The 14,202-nt window shown below is 40.0% G+C and overlaps 1 pseudogene; it reads right to left on the reverse strand.

Moving 5' to 3' along the window:
• Positions 1–1,136: 1,136 nt before the first annotated feature.
• Positions 1,137–13,139, reverse strand: LOC117296603 (annotated as a pseudogene).
• Positions 13,140–14,202: the final 1,063 nt, after the last annotated feature.

Below are 14,202 nucleotides of genomic sequence, written 5' to 3' on the forward strand. Positions count from 1 at the left end.
ATTTTATTTTTGAGCGAAAAGATTACAAGGCCTAATGATTTTTTTAGAGCGAAAAATTTACAAGGCTATAGTCTTGTGATTTTGTTTCGAGCGCAATGTTCACAAGGCTATAGCCTTGTGCGTTTTTTCGTGCGAAAAGTTCACAAGGCTATTGTCTTATGATTTTTTTCGAGCGAAAAGTTTAAAAGGCTAAGTTATCAAGATAAAACAACAGGACTTTACCCCTTGTCGTTTTTTTTTAATGTTGGGCTAAAATTTGATAAAACAACTGGACTTATGACCCCTTGTGATTCGTTTTCCTTCAATTTTTAGCCCAAAATTGATAAATATGTTTGAGATTTATTAAATTTTTGCCCTCAATAAACATAGACTTACACTTTGGAAAAGAATCTGCCATGGGGGAACCCTTTGTAAATTTCTGAGGTTTTAATAATACAACCTGAAAGTTCAGTGTTACTTTTCGACAAGTGTTTTCCTTTAATCAAATATTGTCAAATTGTGGCCTCTATTGAGTCCTACTTCTTTGCCTTACTACGGAAGAAAAACAAAGCTTGTGCTATAGAGTCCGCACTAACTACCTTAGCTCCGATCCCTCCTCGGTAGACTGGGCCCCTGTCTAAAGACAGGTCGCTGCCGCTAGATCCAGTGATTCCCATTGGATACAATGCACATGCAGTGACATAATGTCCAAATAGTCACTGCTCTCAAGTCTGCAATGTAATTTGACTGCGTATCTATATGTGAAACGACAGAGGTCAGAGGTCAACTACACGCCGGTTTTTGGCCGCTCTCTGGTGTTATTCTAGTCTTGGTTCAAGACTCTCCTGGATTTGTCACAACAGGGCGCGCTATCACCCCAAACGCGCTATCAACCACGAACCGCTATCACCCGAGAACCGCTATCACAGGAGAGTCTAGGCACATTCGTTAAATCTCCCAGCCAAAAAGGGGCGGGCTCTGCAGGAAACCTACGCACGCGCATTATGTTTCCCCCCCGATTTTGGGGGGAGATTTAACGAATGTTCCAAGACTCTCCTGTGATAGCGGTTTGTGGTTGATAGCGCGTTGGGGGTGATAGCGCGCTTTCTTGTTACAAATCCAGGAGAGTCCTGAACCAAGACTAGTGTTATTCACGAGCCTTGAAGAATGACGTCAGACGATCAGGCTACCTCCACGGCAGAAGTCTTCTCCAGTTCTTTGCGGTTCTTGGTTCGATTCCCCAGCCTGCTGCCTTGATCCTTAGATTTCTTGGCCTCTAACGAAGTACTTGCAGACAAACCCTGTCTCATGTTCCACTTTGCAGAATTACTTACTAGGAGGAGCGAACTCCTGCGGCTGTTTTGACGTGTTAAGCATGTCGTCGCAACTTTCTGTGGACGCAAACTTGCTCTTCTTCTTTGGAGTTTGTCTCATCGATGGCATCATCCAGTTGTACTGCTGTGGAGGAGCAAACTCTTGAGGGCGCTCTTCATGTACTTGCTTCTTCACCCTGTCCCATTGCGACTCTTCTGTTTATAAATAAGAATTGTAAACAAATTGTTAGTTTTAAATGACAGCTACCTGATTATAAAAGTTTAACAAAGTCTTCAATATCTTCAGTTGACATCAGGGGTGCGTTTTGGCGATTGCAACTGATACCTGATTTGTGTTGCGAGTACTTATGAAGCCATTTTGCTAAAAACAAAAACATGTGCGCACACATGGTGCCAGATTGAACTGAGAAGTCTCCCGATCAATCTACTCCACGGAAGTAGAATTAAGCAAGACAGTTCTCTAAGAACAAACTCTAACCGGCAAGCAGATACACACATGGTGTTACCGCAAACCTATATATACTAGTAATTTGCAGCCATTTTAAAGACAGTGGACACTATTGATAACTGTCAAAGACTAGTCTTCACAGTTGGTGTATCTCAACATTATAATGCATAAAATAACAAACCTGTGAACATTTCCGCTCAATCGGTCGTCAAAGTTGCGAGATATTAATGAGAGTAAAAAACACCCATGTCGCACAATGGTCACACGAAGTTGTGTGTCTTCAGATGCTTGATTTCGAGACCTCAGATTTTAAATCTGAGGTCCCGAAATCAAATTCGTGGAAAATTACTTCTTTCTCAAAAACTACGTCACTTCAGAGGGAGCTGTTTCTCACAATGTTTTATACTATCAACCTCTCCCCATTACTCGTAATCAAGTAAGGTTTTATGATAGTAATTATTTTGAGTAATTGCCAATAGTGTCCACTGCCTTTAAAAACAAAAACATGTGCGCACACGCGGTGCCAGATTGAACTGGGCATTGATATGTGCTACATTTGGACTAACAATTTGGTTCAGCATGCAACGTGACCAAGAAGACGAGACGTCCATCCATGCAACTTTCTCAAAACACAGCCCTGGTACAATAAATTGTTATTGCGGCGTAAAGTAAAGTAAAATCGTTTATTTCAGCAAAGAGGATGTAGAAGGTTTTAGGAAGGTTAGGTTCCAAGGGGCTGTGTTATACTCAACAGGCCTGTAGCTTTAAACGGATTCATGAATTACGAAATGAGCTATAAGTCGCATTGTGCCATTTCCCATTACAGCCGGTCAAAGTAAAATCTTTCTCATTAGATAAGTGAGACCTCTCTTGTTTCCACAAGCTCTGTCGACTTGGAGGATTTTTGTCACCCAAAGTGTTGTATACCATTGGAAAGCTATTAATCTGCAGAATTCAGAAATGTGAATAGCTTATTTATTTTAAATTCTGACTTTTAGCTCAATTTGTTGTGACAGGTGTGGATTTCACAAAGGTAGTCCTAACTTAGGACTAGTCCTAGGCAATGCTAAGAGATAGGACTGGTCCTAAGTTAAGACCAGTAACTCATCCTACCTTAGGACTGGTCCTATCTCTTAGCATTGCTTAGGACTAGTCCTAAGTTAGGACTACCTTTGTGAAATCCACCCCAGGTCACATATTATGTGCCCTTCCTCGGTATCATATCCATGGCGAGTGCACGCAAACATGCAGGTGAGAGTTCATGATACTATGTACAGCCACAGATCTGCTTTGATCATGAAACAGCCCCTTTAATCACAACAAGACTCTGAAATCCTAGCTCTCTACAATGTTTAGTGCATGTTCTTCTTTTACCATGTTAACACGGTTCATCAACATACAATACATGACATGGTTTCATCGGAAGAGAGGGGACAGTAAAACAAAGGAACTCAAAACGAGCATTGCTGTCCTCCTATTTTTTCATGCTCTTATGGAGAGTGTTTAGTTAGAGGGACAAAGGAAAGTCCTCACAAATACAGCAAATAATTGATGTATGTTTACAAAAACGTGTTCCTAAATGGACCGTTTTTGGTTAAAGTACCGCAACTTCTCTGTAGAATGACAATTAAATCCAATGGGGACAGATGGTAAACTGACTGTCAATTTACCGCAACTGTGATGTCAAACTAACAGGCGGAAAGAGGGCGCAGAGGACTTCCGCACAGCCACTGTAACTTTTCTAGAAAGTGCAACGGGAACAGCTCCTCGCTGTAAACCTACCGCGACCACGCTGTAAAACGCTATGCAAACGTTGCGGAATTTAAGTCTAGGTGGGAACGCACTGTAGAATTACGCAAAAGCCAGTCACAGTAAATTTCCACGTGGCAGCTGAAGGAAAACTTCAATGAGAACATGGCTTTAATGTACTTTGAGTCTAATACTTTGCCAGTGCCTTCATCATCAAGAAAACGACACCAAACACCGAAAGAAGAGAAAGCAGATGAAGAAGTGTACCCTACCTTTTCTGATATCCCAAGGTCTCGTCGGCGCCGTCTTGCTCAGCCTCTCTGCTAATCTCTTTCATCCTCCTCCTTCTGTCTCCGTCTCGCTGACTCCGCCTCCTCCTTTATCCTCGCATCTTCCTCCTCCTCCTGATGGTCCTTACCGCCCTCCTCCTCAACTATCTCCCCCTTGGCTCTCTTACGCTGCTTCACTTTATCCAGTCGGGCCTTGAGGGCCGCTTTGCGTTTCGCTTTAAGCTGGTCACTCTTGGTTCTCTGACCAAGCGTCTGAAAAAAGAAACGATAGCACAAAACGATATTCCAACTGTATTCTTGAAAAACATCTGTATCAATGTGCATTTGGAACTTTAAAGCTTGATTTCTCAAACCAAGGCCAACTGGGTCAATTTCACAAAGGGTTAGGACTATTCCTAACTTAGGACTATAGTCCTAGAATATATTACAAACTGACGAGTAACTTGTCCTAACTCGAGATAAGACAAGTCTTAACTCTTTGTGAAATCCACCCTTGGTCCTACCATGGAGGTAGAGGTAGATACGAAAAGAGTAGAGTGTACCCTTAAATTTCATGTATATAAATTAACTCAGAAATGAATACTTTCATCACCTTGTAATGGGTTTAGATCGCATCACAATTTTTATTCCATGAGGGGAGGCTTGTGTAAATCTCACTGAGAGTAGTAGTTTTGAAAAGAACTGGTGGTTGACAATCGTTGAGTTGTCAACCAACGGTTCTTCTCAGAACCAACTCTACTCAAAAAGAGATTCATAAATACTTCAGACAGTTTTGCTATTCCTATTGGTGGAGAGCGCTTCACGTGGGTGTGTATAAACCTTTGTTTATGACCGGTAAAAAGTGTTAATTCATGGGCGTGACACGCGACCTTGCACCTGTTCTTATAAGACAGTTTCTTCATTCCTATTGGTCGAGAGCAATGGCTGAAACAGATGTGCTACATCACGCGATACGCGCGACGCGCACAGCATTCCCTTATAAGGAGTTGTTTACCCGAGGGGGGCGGAGGGCTTTACCATTTCATAGCTAGAGGGGTGTTGTGTTGAAAAATCTTTTAAAAATTAAAATTTTTGCATTTATTTTACTTTTTGACAAAAAAGTGATGATGTTTTTGACCGAAAAGGTATTTATGAATGGGAATCAAAGTGTGTTGAATAGGTTTTCAACTAGTGGTTTAAACCCGCCGAGGCCTGGTTCTCTATAATTTACCTCGACTTCGTCTCTGTAAAATTATCAAGAACCAAGCCTCGTTGGGATTAAACCACTAGTTGAAAACCTCTTCACCACACATTGAATCCCTTATTTATTCATAGTGCTACCACAAAACTAACCATGGACGTACTGGACACGATTGGTAATTGTCAAAGACCAGTCTTCTCCCAACATATGCATAAAATAACAAATTTGTGAACGTTTGGACTCAATTACTCATCGAAGTTGCAAGAGAAGGGTTGTGGGTTCTGAGGTGTTGGTATTTTGTTGCTGTAGGTTGTTGGGTTGTCGAGGTGGGTTATGTGTTGTGATATACATGTATGGGTGTCATGGCCGAGCGGATAAGAGCTCTGATGCTTCTGTTCAGCAGAGTGTGGGTTCGAATCCCGGTCGTGACACTTGTGTCCCTGAGCAAGACACTTAACTAAAATTGCTTCTCTCCACCCAGGGGTGAATGGGTACCTGTGAGGGCAGAGATGGTTCTTGTGATTGATTTAGCCGAGTAGCACATATTGATGTTGCACAGGCTGCATACTCCACCAGGGAGCTGAGATGGTTTAAGGAATGAATTAAGGCCCAGTGACCATGGTAATAATGTGAAGCGCTTTGGGACGCCCTCCGGGTGTGAGAAGCGATATATAAAAGCAGGTTATTATTATTATTGTTATGTGGGTTGTGGGTTGAGGGCTGGTTGTGATGCCTATCCTAGACTGGGGGTCTGTCTTTCAGGTCCATGCCGCTAGATCCAGTGATTCCATTGGATACTGTGATATTGGATAAACGTGCACTCATTATGCCCAAACAGTACACTACTGTCAAGTCCGCAATGGAATTTGACTGTATATCTCTATGTGAAATTAATGAGTACAAAAGTCAAAACACACGCCAGTTTTTGATGCCGGTCTCTGGTGTTATTTTCGAGCCACGAAGTGTGGCGTCAGATGTTCAGGCTATGCTTATCCAAGTGCTAAACTACAAGTACTGTACAAACTAGTAAGGTTGCAGAGAAAACATCTCCTCAACTGTTTTCCCATAGTTTTCCTCTGAAGTAACGTAGTTTTTGAGAAAGAGGTTATGCAACTGAAAGCACACAAAGTTGTGCAACAAGAGTGTTTTTTCTTTCATTATTTTCTTGTAACTTCGATGACCAACTGAGCGAAAATTTTCACAGGTTTGTTATTGTTTGCAAATGTTGGGATACACCAAGTGAGAATGCTGGTCTTTAAAGGCAGTGGACACTATTGGTAATTACTCAACATAATTGTTAGCATAAAACCTTTCTTGGTGACAAGTAATAGGGAGAGGTTGATGGTATAAAACATTGTGAGAAACGGCACCCTCTGAAGTGCCATAGTGTCCGAGAAAGAAGTAATTTTCCACGAATTTGATTTTGAGACCTCAGATTTAGAACTTGAGGTCTCGAAATCAACCATCTAAACGCACACAACTTCGTGGGACAAGGGTGTTTTTTTCTTTCATTCATATCTCGCAAGTTCGATGACTGATTGAGCTCAAATTTTCACAGGTTTGTTATTTTATGTATATGTTTGAGATACACCAACTGTGAAGGCTAGTCTTCAACAATTACCAATAGTGTCCACTGCCCTTAATCAACACAAAAATCATGTTATCTTCTTACCTCGTCTCTAAGATGACTCAACATCTCCATCTGACTCCGTCTCTCTCCCTCATCCTTTGAGAAGTCAAAGCAGCCGACACCTATCTCTCTCACCTCTGAACAGAAACAAAACTGGCATTAAAGACTCTGGACACTTATGGTATTTGTCAAAGACCAGTCTTCTCACTTGGTGTATCTCAACATTAGCAAGAAACAACAAACATGTTCAAATTTGAGCTCAATTGGTCGTCGAAGTTGCGAGATAATAATGACAGAAAACACCCTTGTCACACAAAGTTGGGTGCTTTCAGGGGATGCTTGATTTTGAGACCTCAAAGTCTAATTATTAAACCACTAGTTGAAAACCTATTCAACACACTTTGATTCCCATTCATAAATACCTTTTCGGTCAAAACATCATCACTTTTTGGTCAAAAAGTAAAATAAATAGAAAAAGAAATTCTTGAAAACTACGTTACTTTAGAGGGAGCCGTTTCTCACAATGTTTTGTATTATATAACTGACATACAGATCCTTTTCATTTGATTGGTGGAACTTACTTCACACGACATTCACTATTACTCCCATCCGCACCGGCGATCAAAAAGACCTATTCGCCCATGGGGAATAGCATTTCCCATTCAACAGTTAGGATCATCCTTGTTCCCAATGTTTGTGCGCAGTACAGCGCCGCGGCACCTCTGCTAAAACAACGGAGCACCTGTGCAAAAGGTTGTGACCCGATATTTTGTCTACGCGGCGCTATATGGTTTTGGTTGTCAGTCATTTGTGTGATTTTTCATAATGTTATACTTTTAAAATACATCAAATGACAATGATCTATATGTCTGTACATAAAACAAATATTGAGTACACCATCAACAATTACTAATAGTGTCCACTGCCTTTAAACCACCTTTCAGTGATCACTTTGCAGAACAACCAGTAAGGTTGCAGAGAAAACATCACCTCAACTATTTTCCCATAGAAATGTACCCCCACTTACACCATGCAAATCTCCACACTAACTTTTGAATGAGTAAATAAAGGTATTGTGTACCGATATAGTTTACTATCTTACAGGTCAAAAATAAAACTTGATCGACTGTAAATGAGCTCTTACTTTTAGCGACACAAAAATCACTTCATCTTATTACCTCGTCTCTAAGATGACTCAACATCTCCATCTGACTGTCTCTCTCCCTCATCCTTTGAGAAGTCAAAGTAGCCGATCTCTCTCATCTCTGAACAAATACAACATTAAGATGGAAAATGAACACTCAAAAAAAGGTTATCACTCTTAAACAGCTACCTGAGCGGAATGTTTTCAACAGAATTGGTATTTTTACTTGTTTATAATGCACTTGTAACCATTTCAATGTAATTTTGATATGTGTACACTTCTGAACTTTTTGTAATTATCAAGTAAAAAATCAGACCCCTTGCCTACAGGTTTTTTGAAAAACTAAAAACACTTCTGCCGTTGAGAGCGGGCATCAAAGGACAATGCCGCTGACGTCATTTGTGGGAGTTTGCTTTGTTATACATCCACGCTGCAACAAAGCGGCTTTATCTACTTTTTGAGAGTGATTACGTAACGGGGCTTTTCGCAAATCTCGCAGAAAAGCTCTGGACAAGGGCATACAAAATGATTGTTTTTTTACACAATTGAAACCTATTTATAATCATATGACTCGATTTCCTTATTCATCGAAAACATTTTAAGTGGAATTCAGCAAAGTTCACGACTTGACATTTTCGTTCAAGCAGGTCTTTAAGAAAAATGTGTTTGAATTTTTCTGTGATCACTTTGCACTATTTTAATATAGTTGTCATAATGAAACGATTACTTTTAACCCAGTAGAGAGATTGACTGTTCTCAAGAAATGTACCTAGACTTATTTTTATCTATTGAGAAAATGTGGCTTTTGTTCACCGTCTCAAAAATCTATTGAGCTAACCTATGGTAATATTTTTCAGAATTTGCAGAAACATTTTGTTTAAATCACAGCAAATCTTGCGTGTTCCGAAATTACACTCCCGTGGGCACATGATCGCAACCCATTAAAGGATTTGGGTACCATTTCAAAATGTCCATTATAGATTTACATTAAACTTACAGGGTTTGAAGATAATGACAGTGGAAAGCTTATCCCTTCAAATATTACTCACTTGGGTGCTGTAGTTTTTGAGAAATGAGTAAAACAAAGTCATGAAAATACATTTGTAAATGATTCAAATAATTTTCGTCTCAAGAGACGAAAACTATTTTTGTGACATTGTTTTACTCATTTCCCCAAAACTACAGCACCTCATCTCGTAATATTTTCAGGGAAGGTTTCTACTATCATTATCTTCAAACTGTGTAAGTTTAGTGTAAATCTGTGGACATTGTGTTTTTTGTCCTACAAAAGCTACATAGACCCTTTAAACCACAAGAACGATCTACTGACTAGACTGAATCATTATGTTCAAGTAAAAAAGGAATCCTACATGAGTGAATACGGGCAGGCGCCCAATAGAGTGGTCTTTGTCAAATTGAAATATTCCTACCGTTCCCAACCCTTGAGACCTACTCAAAATAATTATTAGCATAAATCCTTACTTGGTAAAGAGTAATGGGTAGAGGTTGATAGTATAAAACACTGCGAGAAACGGCTCCCTCTGAAGTAAAGTAGTTTTCGAGAAAGAAGTAATTTTCCACGAATTTGATTGAGACCTCAGATTTAGAATTTGAGGTCTCACAACTTGTGCGACAAAGGAGTTTTAACTTTCATTCTTATCTGGCAACTTCGACAACCTTTTGAGCTCAAATTTGCACAGGTTTGTTATTTTATGTATATGTTGAGATACACCAAGTGAGAAGACTGGTCTTTGACAATTACCAATAGAGTTCAGTGTCTTTAAGAAAACTATGCTACTCCTTACCATCAAACTTGAGGTTCTGGTCGTGAAGAGGCCCAGGACCTCGGCTCCTCATTTCTTCCTCCTCTGCCTCCCATTTCTTCCTCATCATCTCCCGATGCATGTCACTAGAGTGAAGATCTGGCAGTGATTCTTGCTTCATAGATTTCTTTTTGTCGTCCTTCTCTCTACGATATGCAAAACAAAAACAGGTATTAAAGGCAGTGGACACTATTGGTAATTACTCAAAATAGTTATCATCAAAACCTTTCTTGATTACCAGTAATGGGGAGGGGTTGATAGTATCAAACATTTTGAGAAACAGCTCCCTCTGAAGAAACGTAGTTTTTGAGTAAGAAGTAATTTTCCACAAATTTAATTTTGAGACCTCAGATTTAGAATTTGAGGTGTCGAAATCAAGCATCTGAAAGCACACAACTTATGCAACAAAAACGTTTTTTCTTTCATTATTATCTGGCAACCTCAACGACCTATTGAGCTCAAATTTTTTACAGGTTTGTTATTTTATGCTTATGTTGAGATACACCAAGTGAGAAGACTGGTCTTTAACAATTACCAATAGTGTCCACTGTCTTTAAATTGAATAAAGAAAAAGTACTGTATGGTCTACTACATCTACACCTTACCATCAAACTTGAGGTTCTGGTAGTGAAGAGGCCTCGGACCTCGGCTCCTCATCTCTTCCTCTTCTGCCTCCCATTTCTTCCTCATCATCTCCCGATGCATGTCACTAGAGAGAAGATCTGGCAGTGATTCTTGCTTCATAGCTTTCACTTTGTAGTCCTTCTCTCTAAGATATGCAAAACAAAAACAGGTATTAAAGTGAAGCTTATTATCTCATCCCCATCCGCCACCAGAGGGCGGTATTCTTCCTATCATGGCTGATTTAACAGTCTCATCTTTCTCAATCCTTTAAAGGGTCTATGTACTTTTTGTAGGACAAAAAACACAATGTCTACAGATTTACACTAAACTTACACAGTTTGAAGATAATGATAGTAGAAAGCTTCCCTGAAAATATTACTTGCTGAGGTGCTGTAGTTTTTGAGAAATGAGTAACACAATGTCATGAAAATAATTTTCGTCTCAGTGATCATGAGACTGCCGCTCCCCGCATTTACAGGTGTCGGACCCTGCAACGTATCCCAACTTCACCAGGTTCGCTTTGCACCTTCTGACTCTTGTGCGCAACCGGTTAAGAGTCTTCCCACTGAGATCAAGACTTCCCCACTGAAATCGAGAACAAAACCAACACCTTGAGACCAAGTAAAAGAACTTGTGAAAGCATCCTTTGTTCATCCATCATTGTTTGGTTTGGTCGTGTTTCTGCAGTGATCTGCGAAAGCTGAATTCTGTTGTACGATCAGCAGAGGGGATTATCGGTACTAGCCTGCCATCACTGGAATCCATATATTATGACAGGATGTGTAAGCGCACTAGGTCCATAATGCAGGACGAATTTCACCCAGCAGCTGATTATTTCCAATTCCTCCATTCTAATCATCGTCTTAAGCATTTTAAAGGTAGTAAGCGGTTCACAAATAGTTTTTATCCTCATGCTGTTTGCGCTTTTAATGTTAACTAGTTTGTATGCTGCTTTTTTAGCCTATACATTTGTATATATTTATATTTTTGTATTATCTTCTTAATGCTTTTAAATGTAATTTTGTGATTGTTTAATCTAAAGAGCTCGATGTTCACTACAATTTCCAATGTTTTTGGTTGTTAACTTTTTAACATTGGCTGAATAAATGATTCTGATTCTAATTCTAATTCTAATTCAAGTTGGAGACCAAGAGACCTCCCTCCTAAAATTTAAACCAAGACCATCTCTTTGAAACCAAGACCGAGACCTTACCTCCAAGACTGAGACAAGACCTTACCTCCTAGATTGAGACCAAGACCAGGACAAAAACCTCCTCTGTGAGACCAAGACGAAGACTGCCCTCCAGAACCGAGACCCTGACCTCAATGTCTGCCCCAAGACCCAGACCTTCCCTCTAAGACTGAGACAGGACCTTACCTCCTAGATTGAGACCAAGACCTCCTCTGTAAGACCAAGACGAAGACTGCCCTCCAGAACCGAGACCCTGACCTCAATGTCTGCCCCAAGACCCAGACCTTCCCTCTAAGACTGAGACAAGACCTTACCTCCTAGATTGAGACCAAGACCAAAACCTCCTCTGTAAGACCAAGACGAAGTCTGCCCTCCAGAACCGAGACCCTGACCTCAATGTCTGCCCCAAGACCCAGACCTTCCCTCTAAGACTGAGACAGGACCTTAACTCCTAGATTGAGACCAAGACCTCCTCAGTAAATCTAAACTGTCCACGGTTGGGGTTTTCCTCCAACAGCTTTGACTTAGGGAATCAATGTGCGGTGAAGAGGTTTTCAACTAGCGATTTAATCCATACTGGTGCCAGGTCGCATGTCACGCCCATGAATTAACACTTTCTACCGGTCATAAACAAAGATTATACACAACCACATGACGCGCTCTCCACCAATAGGAATAGCGAAACTGTCTGAGATACAGTATTTATGAATGAAGGTTCTTCATCATTTATTCTTCACAGGTGTATTCAGGGTCACAGTGCTAGTCATTTTTAAGGGTCACTTTTTTCATCATGAGGATGGATTTGTGCGCTTTTTAAGTTTTTGTTATTTATATTGATATCTGAAACAAAAAGTCGCATCCCCTCAAGGAGATCCCCTGGCTGCCCAGTCCCAGGTTGTATCGTAATTTGGGTGTGATCCCTGGCTACATGGCACTTCACGGTTGTATGGCTTCTGAATGGCACCCCTGAACAAAGATATTGACAAAAATAGGGACACTGCCAATATAGGGCTAGAAAGCTCAGTTGGTAGAGCGCCGGCACGTGAATCCGTAGGTCGTTGGTTCAAATCCCACTCTAGACAATTCTTTGTTCAACCCCAAAAAACGTTTTTATTTTTATTATTATTATTATTATTACTTATTTCATTACCTGAATATAAAATAGTTGACCCAGTTCAATGAGGACATTCTGTGGAGTTGTATTTTTTTTTCGACCTTCAAAACCAACAAAATTGCACAAATTTTGTGCTTTCACAAAATTGTTAGTTGAACTATGAATCAAATACCGAGCGCGGAGACATATCATTTACAATCGATGTTAAAGGCAGTGGATACTATTGGTGATTGTCAAAGACCAGTCTTCACAGTTGGTGTATCTCAACATATGCATAAAATAACCAACATGAAAATTTGAGCTCAATCGGTCATCGAACTTGTGAGATAATAATGAAAAAAATAAACACCCTTGTCACACGAAGTTGTGTGCGTTTAGATGGTTGATTTCGAGACCTCAAGTTCTAAATCTGAGGTCTCGAAATCAAATTCGTGGAAAATTACTTCTTTCTTGAAAACTATGGCACTTCAGAGGGAGCTGTTTCTCACAATGTTTTATACCATCAACCTCTCCCCATTACTCGTCACCAAGAAAGGTTTTATGCTAATAATTATTTTGAGTAATTACCAATAGTGTCCACTGCCTTTTATATGGACTTACCTAAACGCCTGAGGATTAAGACGTTTATCCATGTTGATGCGCTCAAGAAGATCTTTCTTTATACAGCGTTCTGGAGCGTCCTAAGGTGTCCACATAGTCCACCCTGAGAAGAAGAAAAGACAAGGAAAGTTCAGACTCAAAATAATTTATAGATAAAAACGTAACGAGCAACGTAGGGCACTTGTGGCTGGCCCGAGGTGAACTGACGTCACCAGGAGAAGGGTGAGTGATAGTTTGAATACATGTAGCTCACCCGGATGCGCTTGTTTTTTTTCCGTGAAGTATGTGGGCAATTTTCTGCCCACGTTCGTCCTGGGAAAAAAAAATCTGTAACCCGGATGAGCACAACAGAAGAAGAGAAAACAAGGAAAGTATGACTTTAAGATTCACTGAACACTATTGGTAATTACTCAAAGCAGTCGTTAGCATAAAAGCTTACTTAAAGCCATTATACACTTTCGGAAAAGAAAAAAAAAGAAAAAAAAGTTCACAGATTTACAAATAACTTACAAGGCTTACAGAAGGTAATGATGAAAGAGTTCTCTTGAAATATTATTCCATGAAATGCTTTACTTTTTGAGAAAACATTAAAATAATTATCAATTCTCGAAAGCGAGAATTACGGATTTACTGTAAACACATGTCATGACACGGCGAAACATTCGGAAACAAGGGTGGGTTTCCCTCGTTAATTTCTCTTGACTCCGATGACCGATTGAGCCTAAATTTCCACAGGTTTATTATTTTATATATAAATTGTGATACACGAAGTGTGGGCCTTTAGAAAATACTGTTTACCGAAAGTGTCCAATGGCTTTAAAGATACTAGCAAATGAGAGCTGTGGATAGTAATAAACATTGCGAGAAACAGCTCCCTTTGAAGTAACATAGTTTTTGAGAAGGGGGCAACTTTTCACCCAAGTAATTAAAGACATTTAGGCCTGAACCCTTTCTCAGGCTTCTAAAAGCACACAAATTTGGGCAACAAGGGTGTTTTTTCTTTAAAGACACTTGACACTATTGGTAAATGTCAAAGACCAGTCTTCTCACTTGGTGTATCTCAACATATGCATAAAATAACAAACCTGTGAAAAT

The sequence above is a fragment of the Asterias rubens genome, chromosome 11, assembly GCF_902459465.1.
Source record: "Asterias rubens chromosome 11, eAstRub1.3, whole genome shotgun sequence".
Classification (NCBI taxonomy): domain Eukaryota; kingdom Metazoa; phylum Echinodermata; class Asteroidea; order Forcipulatida; family Asteriidae; genus Asterias; species Asterias rubens.